The following is a 10,458-nucleotide window of genomic DNA, read 5'->3' as shown; positions in this document are numbered from 1 at the left end:
CCAGTCTGAAAAACCACATAAAAAATGTCCTGCGCAAGATTAGCCTCGCGTTTTACTCTTTATCATATCGTGTGCAGGTAAATTAGCGCATGAACAGGTTGTAATTTTGTTGGTGACTTTTGCTGAGATCCATTTTATTTCTGTAGCCTTCTCCGAATTCTGGCTTATCCAAATCGGGCTTTGTGAGGATGTATTGTGTTCTCAGATGACAGGTTTTTTTATATTTAAATAACGATCACTGTATATGTGCAAATGTAACCATTTCAGTAAATTCTAAAATACGGTTCTACAACGTACCTATTTTTTTTTTTTGCAAATTCATATTTAACCCCCTTCCCCAATTAGTTCAGCTTCAAGAGCTTTTACCGTGCGTTAAAACTGCCACTTCATTTCAGTATTTAAAAGTGTGGAATTGTTAACCATCATTTTAACTTAAACATTTCCATAACGAAAGCAAAATAGAAGTCACAGGATCATCAAAGTGACGTAACATTACGGCATGTAAGTTATATAATACAAGTCGTGTCACTTGATGGTGTTATGCCCAATTCAAGATGAGTTTTTCAGATGTTTGTTTTTATCTAGGTCTGGTTTTCCAGAATAAAAAAAAAATCAGAACACATCCATAATACCTTGCCTATAAGGGACTCATAGACTTGAAAAAGTAGGTACTTAAAAACAATGCCGTTGAAATAACTAGGCATGTAATGATTATTATTCATAACTTAAAAATAGATTCTTAAAGCACACGATGTATGCATTCCATTTATTGTCTCTGGTATGTGTGTGTAATTGGGTCACGTTAATGCAGCCACGATAGACGCTACACTCGCCACTATTACTCCATTCGCAATGTATGGTCTGGCAGCTGCCCTCTTCTCAGATCAGAACCCGCAGGCTTCCATCACAGCTCCATGCCTTTGTGTGGATTAGGTGATTGAGGTTGCCTTGATTCTTCAATAAATCCATTCTTTTTTTGGTTTCTCCCCCTCCCAATTATATTTCCAATTGTCCTATCGGTGCTGGGGAACGAAACGAAGGAACACGCTGATATCTTGGAGCGTGTTGGAAAACGGTCCACGTAAGTGGATACCAGAGAGCTACCTTTGGGATCCCTTCAAGTGAACTTTGGTCCTTGCACAGCAGAAGGCAGCCCTCTCTCACCCGCTCGACATGTGAGAGCGATGTCCACATACTGGTCAGATCCAATGTTTTAATTGGCATCAGCAATTTAACAAGATTAAGTTGAAAGCTAAACAAAAACTGTAAAATTTGAAAGATTAAAAACGGTAAACTATTTTAATTTTAGCAGGTAAAGCCCACTTTGCTATATTGCTCTTTTTCAGAAGCGACCTGACCGCAAATGATAGCTCAATGAAGTGGCTATATGGAAATCTATCGCGGCCAAATACTCTTAAACACATGTTTCTAAACGTGGAGGGGGAAAAACCGTAGGACCCACAACCACGGGGAGAACGCGCACACTTCAAAAATACAAGGCGTCGGGATCAAACCCACGACCTCCTGCATACCTGCCGAGGTATTTAACATCTCGCCACCGTGGTGCCCAATGTAACATGTTTTGAGTGTGCAGTCATTGGTGACCGCGCTAAGACCATCAACCCTCTCCACTTCAGAACCCTGTTTAATCGCAGGATTGAAACCCAGCTTCTCTGTGGTGCCAGCACAACGCTCTGACCTCTGAGCCAGCCGACCATTTTTACATGCTTTTTTTTATTGGCTGATTATTCATTGCCAATCATCCGTACTACCTTTGAATAAAACAATTTACAGCGAAGGAACTTGACGTACAGCGGAAAACCGTTCAAAGGGAAGGAGAAAAAAATCGAATCACTGCTAAAAAATGGAAAGTTGCCAAATGTGAAATATTTTGTTTAGAAGTACTTTTATTTTTTACAAATGTGTATTGGTGCGAATCGAAGACGTTATATTTTCAGGACAATGCAAAGAAAAATCTAAATCGCACGCTACACGGGAGAATATTGAAGTCCCGATTTTGCCAAATACTACTCTAATGGTTGTATAAAAACTCATGTATATACGTTGTAAAGCATTTGTAATGAAACCTTTGTGTCTGATTTTAATGTGTAGAATGAACGGAAGCCTGTATCATTTCTGAGTTAATCAAATGAAAGTATCCCATGTCGCAATGTTAGCTGACTTCAGTGGTTTATCTCAGCAAGTGATGGAAACTCCACATTCCTATGATAATGCTCAGTCTCTGCTTAGCACCACCAACTATTTAGTTTCTACTCTTAGGTTTTTTTCGGTAAAGTCACATAGGTAAAAATAATAATAAAATAATAATAAATGATACTTTTTGTTATTTTTCATTTATTTTAAATTTTACCTACGTGACTTTACCGAAAAAACCTAAGAGTATGAATCCTTGCAGTCACGAAAGCCTCAAATCTATAATTATTTAGTTTCTGCCACGTAGTGTCTAGCTGGTGGTGCTTTATCACCAACTGGTGATATTGCTGCTCGCCATATCGGGTCGAAGCTCAAGATGACCATCGGCCAATGGCCGTTGACCCCACCACACCTTGCCCAGCCGCTCGTTGACCTTTCGCCAGATCCCGCAGCTGCTGCATAGTAGACACGTGACCTCCGCAAGATTTGAATTTGACGATCTGCCACTATCTGGAGAGAGACGCGTTATTACGGAGGCGTGGGTTTGTGCGTTTGGTGTTTCGCCCGCTCGTCGCCACTGTTTCGAGGCCATCTCGTGCTTGCACACGTGATCGTGTTGAGGGTAAAGAACCCCCAATTATCGTCCTTCGGTTCGTGGTTTTGTCCACGTGTTTGCAGTGAACTCTGTTTTTTGTTTCGCTTGCATTTGTCTCTTAATTTCTTTTATATTTTGTAAGAAGGAAATGTTCAGAATGTATTGTTTGCACGTTACTCTGAAAGGTCTTTTTCTTTCTTTAAAGGCTAGTAGTGAGAATGCGTTTGACATGTCGCATTGCTCGGGATAGGGGTGCACAGAGCGATGTTCTATACCAAGTGACACGCGTCTTTCACTCTGCGCCTCGCAGGAACAAAGGGAAAACCACGATGCTATCATGTGAGGTCAGAACCCAAAGCTTTTACCCTGTGTTTAATGCCCTCTGCATTAAAGCACATTAAAGGGGAGGGGGTAGTGGGTGGGGGGCTGGAGGGAGACAGCAGTGGTGTGTGTGGCGATGGTGTGGTGGTTACCACACTGCACTCGCTATCAACCCAGATACTGAAGTTACATTTTCCGGCCACGGCTAAAATCGGTAGTGTGCGATATCAAGCTCCTGTACCCCCCCCCCCCGTACCCTTCAACTCGCACTGATCAATGTGTGGTGAAGTAGGGGGTCAAGCACCCCCCCCCCCCCGCGATTGACACTATGGGTTGAGATCTACATCCAGCAGTTAATTGAGAGAGTGCTGTACTGTACATTATTACGACTTCAAAAAAACATACAATTCAATAAAGGACGTTTTTTCGCCCAACAATACTTGTTTCATTATATTTCTTGTTATCTGCTGAAGATAATGTGTCTTGATGATAAATGCTCTTTTGTAAACGTTATTTAAATTTAGCAAAACTTCGCTTAGTGACACTCATTACACCCCGCGTATTATCTGTGTTACTACTGCATTGCATTATTTTTCATTGACAAAAAATAATTAAGGGTTGAACAATTCATCTCCTACCAACATTTAGCAAATTACCGAGATTCAATTTGTTCAGGAATTGAGTTTGTGTGTTTTTGTGGTAATAATGTGAATGTGCCAGCTTACCACTGGCTGGAGGCCTCGTATCAACCCATTATAAAATGTAATCTTGCACACACAAATTCGGTCCACTGTACTTCGTAGTTTTCTTTTGTCGTTTGCATTTTTACACCGCGAATAATTCCTTTCATCCAGGAAAGAGTCGCAGACGAACAGGTCACTTATTCAGTCCGGTTCTGCATCGGGGATGTTTGGTCGATTCTAATTGGATGCGGTGTAATGGCACGTGGGAGGAAAAATACAGGATTGACCAGAGCAAACTGACTAACACGAGGAGGTAACGCTCAAAGATCCACGCAGATAGATTAAGTAATCCACCGCTCTGCTGTCCTCTACTGACCACTTCGCAGCGCGTGAATTTCACCTCGTGCTGGTCGCTTTATTTATCTGCCGATCTGAAAACTCGTCCACCAATTCTGTGGCAAACGTCTCGAGAAGAATTACGAGGTCGCCTTGTGTGCATTGGAATGCAACAGAAAATGAGCCATCGTACTAGCTCCAGATTTAGTGCCAGGTGCCTTGTGCGGGCCTTCAAAACTTAAGGTCACTTGCAAGCCACGGGTCAGAGTAAATGCCACGATCCAGCCTTCATATAACCCAATATAAACCCGGCAACGAGAGGCTCATATCAAACGCTGCGGCCGCCGGCGTGAGGCATGAAATCAATGCGGACTGGCACGCAGGCAATCGATCGGCAAGTCGCGTGCGGTGGGGTAAAGTGTGGGTACTCCTCTCTTCCAAAAGCCTTCTGGTGGAGTCCCTTCCATCAGCAGTGGCGTGAGCAAGCAATTGCAGGGCTACACCTTTACTTTTTTTAACACTTAAAAAAATACACATTGTATATTAAATGTTCCCGACCCATTTTAATCAAGCAACCCCATTGATTCGGGAATAGGGCCAGTCTTACTTTTTTTGGGGAGGGGGGGGGAGAAAATCAATGGACGTGGATAACCAATTTATTTACCTTTTTCAGTTCCCGACACAAACCCACGGTAGTTGCAGTGCTGGGAAATCCCATTGCTTAGGATGGATGGATCGTACTTTGGCGCTCCCTCGAGTGAGTGGGCTAGGCCCTTAGCCTTTTTTAAATCCTTTATATTAAGTTCACTTGCTTGCGCGCTTACGACCGTGCAAATCTTTTGGTCGTTTTTTAACCCACTTCCCGTGATCCTATCGAGCTGACATTTTGCACACAGACTTGTTGTGCGTGGCAATTTATTTTCGTGAAAATTTTTTTTCAAAATTTTCCACTTTTTAGGATTTTTTTTTTTATATTTAATTACCAATTGCTTAATGGTGGCAGGCAATCATCTGACCCATAGGTGGCAGCCATCTCAAGCCAGAGGACGAGAAGACTCTAGCCGCCACGCATATAAAGGATTTATAGTGAAAAACGTTGTTTTTACGGGTTCATTTTTTGTTACTTTTAAACCACTTTAATTGCTGCCAGCAGCAACAGCACTGGAGCCGATATCGATTCAAAACGCAGGGAAAAATGCAGCTTCGCGTGTGCACGGCGCAAACTCTTCTCAAAGCAACCGCGTGAGCGAGCGTTTGGAAGGCCGCCTTGCACCGTTGCCCCTTTTTTTACACGCAGCATCATAACTTGTGTAGGTGCATTCGTTAGGGCGTGATGGATCGATGCCGCATCGATTAGTATCGAGTTTTAATCTGACAGTGCACGCATCGGATCGCAATGGGTAAGTATCGATGTTCTCAATAAGACTTTTTCTTTATTTCTGCGTAATGGGGTTCACGTGAACTCTCTCGCAACTTAGAGTGCGATACATTAATCACCATGGGGCTGGCGGAGGGGCGGAATGGAATAATAATTGAATATAATTATGACACCAAAGTTGCGAAGAGTTGGTGAATCTCCACGGAGGAAATGTGTACATCCATTAGCATGGAGAGCCGGTAATGATGATGATGATGCCTCGCCGTTCTGTTCCATAACCTCCGCAAGACAGCCGCACATCAAGTGGGCAATCACAACAATTTCTCGAAGTAGAAATGTTTCGAGCCGTTTATTTTACGGAGCGAATGGGAATTATCGTTTGAACACAGCTGTCTACAAATTAAAATTTCATATTGACGTTTGCTGGAATAGATTTGCCTTAATTACGTGGCGAGGTTTTTTTTCTCTCTTCTTTTGCCTCCTTTTCCAATTTATTACGTCAATTACTTTATCGATGATCCACATCCAATTATAGATGCCCTTTGAGGGTGGGAGAGAGGCCGGGTTAATGATGTGGTTGATTTCTTGTCTTGCAGCAACGTTTTCGACAGCGGTGGCGGTATATCTCCAAAAATGTTGTGTGCCATCGCTCTCAAATGCGTTTCGGGTCGTGCCGCGTGTCGTTTGGCACGACGTCCGACGTTTCGCTCCGCATGCTGTGGGAGCTTCTTCAGGAACCGAGTCGAGCAGCTCGTGTTTTCCCTCTGGATTATACAACGTTGCCGGCTGCTGCTGGTGGTAGTGGTTGACGGTTCTTGACGCCGATCATTGTAATCGATGGGATAAATTCAACCTTTCCAGTTCCATTCCTGAAGAAGCTCACAGATTCCCGACACGTGGCGCGAAACGTCGGACGTCACGCTGAACAACACGCGGTAACAATCCGAAACACACTACGTATGCATGTATAACACGCAGGCTTTCGCGACCAATATCATCCCATAATACAGGTGTTTTTTGGGTTAGATCGCGTAAATATATAAATGTTTCGTTAAACCCGCCACCACCCGACACAGCCAATTAGTAAGGTTTGCCACGTAAACAGAACGTGGCCAATTCGTTAATAGTACGGCACACCAGTGTGTTGCATGCCTCTTCATGCCTATATATTTTTTTGGTTCTTTCGGTAAAGTCACGTAGGTATAAAATCAAATAAATCACGACGTTTCGGGCGCAACACAAGCGTCTGTCATCAGGTGGGAAAGCATGCTTGGGGGGAAAGTAACGTCGTGATTTATTTGATTTTCTACCTACGTGACTTTACCGAACGAACCAACGAGTATGGATTCCTGCAGTCACGAAAGCTTCAAATCAACATGCCTACCTAGTTCACCATACGACAATGGGGATTGCCTGTGAGCAGGCATTAAGAGGCACTGCTATTTCAGTGCACACGAACGACAGGAGGTACATGAACAATGTGCATGCATCATGAACGTTGACTACCATGTGAATAACCTAACCGGTAATGGATACTCATTGTCAGTTATATGCATTCATTAATCCGCCCCCCCCCCCCTCTTCGCACGTGAAGGGCTCACAAGTGACGTCGTCACATCTACCCCCCAATTTAAGGAACGAAACGGGAGGATTTCTCCACGAATCTGGCTACCGCCTGATGATGCCGGTTGTAATTACTGGCGAAAGATCGTACTCAGATTGTAAATCTTGTGGATTTGCTCTCCAACACACCGGTGTGCTGTACTAGTAACGAATTGGCCACGTTCTGTTTACGTGACAAACCCCTTACTAGTTGGCTGTGTCGGGTGGTGGCGGGTTTAACGACGCATTTATATATTTACGCCATCTAACCCCCAAAAAACCTGCATTATGGAATTATGTATGTGTGTTGAACTTCTTGCGTACCGTACGTAGCCAACCGTGCTCACCGGAGGTGCGGAGGAAGTACAACAAACAAAATATAAAAAGCAGTTCTAAAGAAATGAGTTTTCGATCTAGACGATTTTTTAAAAGTGCATAGCTCCAGTGGCTTCCGAATGTCGAAAGGAAGAGCGTTCCAGACGGCCGCAGAAGCGCATCTGAAAGCGGCGCCGTGCGATGCGGCGATCACCGTCTTTGTTCGATGGCCAACCAAAAGCCGCCGCTGTTGCTGCTGCTGTTGCTGGAACGAGCGGAAAGAGCTGCACTGCACAACCGCGACGACTCAACAGTTGCGAGCACGTGCACGTGAGTGGCCTCCTCCCCTCCTCCTCTTCCCCCTCTTTATGAGACCACAACGCAAGGCCGTAATTATTCAAATATGCTTAAAATGTCCCCCCCCCCCCCCCCATATATTGCTATGAAATAGATTTCTGTTTATATGATTGTGGTTATTGTTGTACTTTATTAATCCCTAATCTTTGCCATTATATACATTGAAACAAGAAAAAGAAAAATGAAAAAACAGAGCAATGTAATACAATACACTATTAGACATTATTGTAAAACATAAATAAAAAGGCCATCCTATGTGTTAGTGATTTTTTTTATTTCGATTTAAAGCTTTTGTGGATGCAGGGATTCATCTTCTTGGTTCTTTCGGTAAAGTCACGTAGAAGGGAAATAATAAAATAATAAGTCACGTAGAAGAGAAATAATAAAATAATAGTGACTTTACCGAAAGAACCAAGACGTTTTATTTATTTATTTTAGACAGGAAATTCGTTTTCAAATTTAGATTTTTTTTTATGGGGGGGGGGGGGACCCCAGACCCCCTGAAAGATTTGGTCCCCACCAATGTTGACTCCATGGCTACGGCCTTGCCACAACGCCACCACGGGGCGCACATCGTCACCCGCCGACGCCAAACTTCACGGAATTGTTTGATGCAGACGGCGATGAGTGAGTGCACGGGCACAAGCCGTCCGTGCCACCGCCTCCAAGCGCGCCGTGCCTCACCTGTAGGCTGGCAAGCTGCCCACCCTTTTAGTGCCCCGTAAGGACTTTTTTTATGAATTTGTCCAAGGGGTAATAATTGCGGCCGGAATAGAATTTCACATTGACAATTGGGCAAGACGAACCCGTTAACAACCGTGGCAGAGTTGCCATTGTGGAGTTCAAATCGATAACGCTCTCCTTCGGAAAGCACATTTGGAGGAGGAGAAGAAGACGGAATATGCATTTCGTGTCACCGGCACAGTGGTGATTTTCTTCCTGTTATTTTGTTTGACAAACAAGCGAACTCACTCCCCTGGGATATTTTTTTTAAATATAATTGTTCCCCGTGATCGTTTTTAAATTGCGGAATCGTCTTGAATTGTGATTTAGGTATTTTTATTGTGAATAAATGCACGCGTTCGTTAAAATAATACACAGACAAAAGTGGCATCTCACCACAAGAAACAAACACATTTTAGTCAATCGCCCCCATGGCCCTTAAGCATGGCGGTGAGCATATGGCAGAACAGCTAATGGGATCGTGAACCCATCCTTTTGGACCTTTGAATGTTATGCCCCCCGCTATGCCCAGTGGGTTTAGTCCAGGCACACCAGTTTCTCCCAAAAAAGAGACCTGGTGAGACTTTCTCGCGTAAGTAAATGTTTCCTTCAATTAGTAACAATTAAAGGTGCAGCCCTGCAACTACTTGCTTGAGCCACTGCTGGCAGAAAGGCCTCCATCAGAGGGAGACCTGGACAGTTTTCCTCTAGAGACCTACTCCTGCAGGCTGGCCATAGGTCTTGGAAAAGGAGGGAGGACTAACACTTTACCCGACCATACGAAAAAAAACCTGCCCAACGACTGGCCACGGTGCTTCACGATTGATGTTTAAGTTTGGGACGTGTACTGACCGAGCCAAATATGGCGCGATCGTTATCAGCCGTAATGTTGGCTGTGAAAGCCTCCGTGTTGAGTTATCTGTGGTAAGCCAATTTATCCTGCCGGATGGATAAGAGGCAGAGTTAATAAACTTGCCCTGCTATGCCATGGATATCGAATTGAACTGTTATTTTGTAATAAAAAAATACGTGACTTTACCGAAAGAACCAAGAAGATGAATCCCTGCAGTCACGAAAGCTTTAAATCGAAATGTTATTTTGCAATTTGTCTTATCGTAAACAAACAAAACATATGTATGTATACAAACAATACGTATGATTAAAAAAAAATTAACACATGATTCGGGTTCAATGCCTACACCATAATCTCACCAACATCCAAGGCGTAATTTTTCTCACAAACCGGTCACTGCTCTTGACAACGCGGTCAAAGCCACGACCGATATCGCTCATTAAAGTTACGGACGTGGGGCCCCCACCTTGATGTATATTTATACTGTACATACAGCAGGCAAACTGTACAATAGAATATAATGCTATTACCGCAACCAGTGGAGTTTACTCCATTAGCCTGAAGGGTTTTACTTCAATTCCAATTTGGTAACGCTGCTCCCCAGTAATCGCGGTGGCACCTGGAGGGTGGATTAGCCACCTAAATATCCCCGAGTAACCCACCAGGCACTCGGGCTTAATCCAATACTGGCCGCATTCCAGTGCATCTGTTCCATTCGGCCACGTCTCGGTCCTTTAGGGCCGTCCATAAGTAACGTCACGCACCTGGGGGGGGTCAGACATTTGGGACGATGTGTGACGAGGGGGGGGGGGGGGTTGAGAAATGCGACGTAACATCAAAATGCGCAACTTTAAATAAATATAGACAACACGTTCTACTTTATTAAATATACTTTATAAATAAATGTTTTCTCCTACAACATCAGAGTGCAGCGCCACATTAAATACGCAATACAATGAACAATAGTTTAAAGCGATTTGAAGCATGTTTTATTTGGGGGCAGAACTTTGTGACGTCATATTTGAGGGGGGGGGGTCTGACTTTTTGTGACGCCGTGTGACGAGGGTGGGGGGGGTAAAAAACGTCCAAAATCGCGTGACGTCATTCATGGACGGTCCCTTACGGCGGCGTTGGCCAAATG

The sequence above is a fragment of the Lethenteron reissneri genome, chromosome 47 (genome assembly GCF_015708825.2).
Source record: "Lethenteron reissneri isolate LAM-NWPU_2019-01 chromosome 47, ASM1570882v1, whole genome shotgun sequence".
Classification (NCBI taxonomy): domain Eukaryota; kingdom Metazoa; phylum Chordata; class Hyperoartia; order Petromyzontiformes; family Petromyzontidae; genus Lethenteron; species Lethenteron reissneri.
This window is presented reverse-complemented; position numbering follows the sequence as displayed.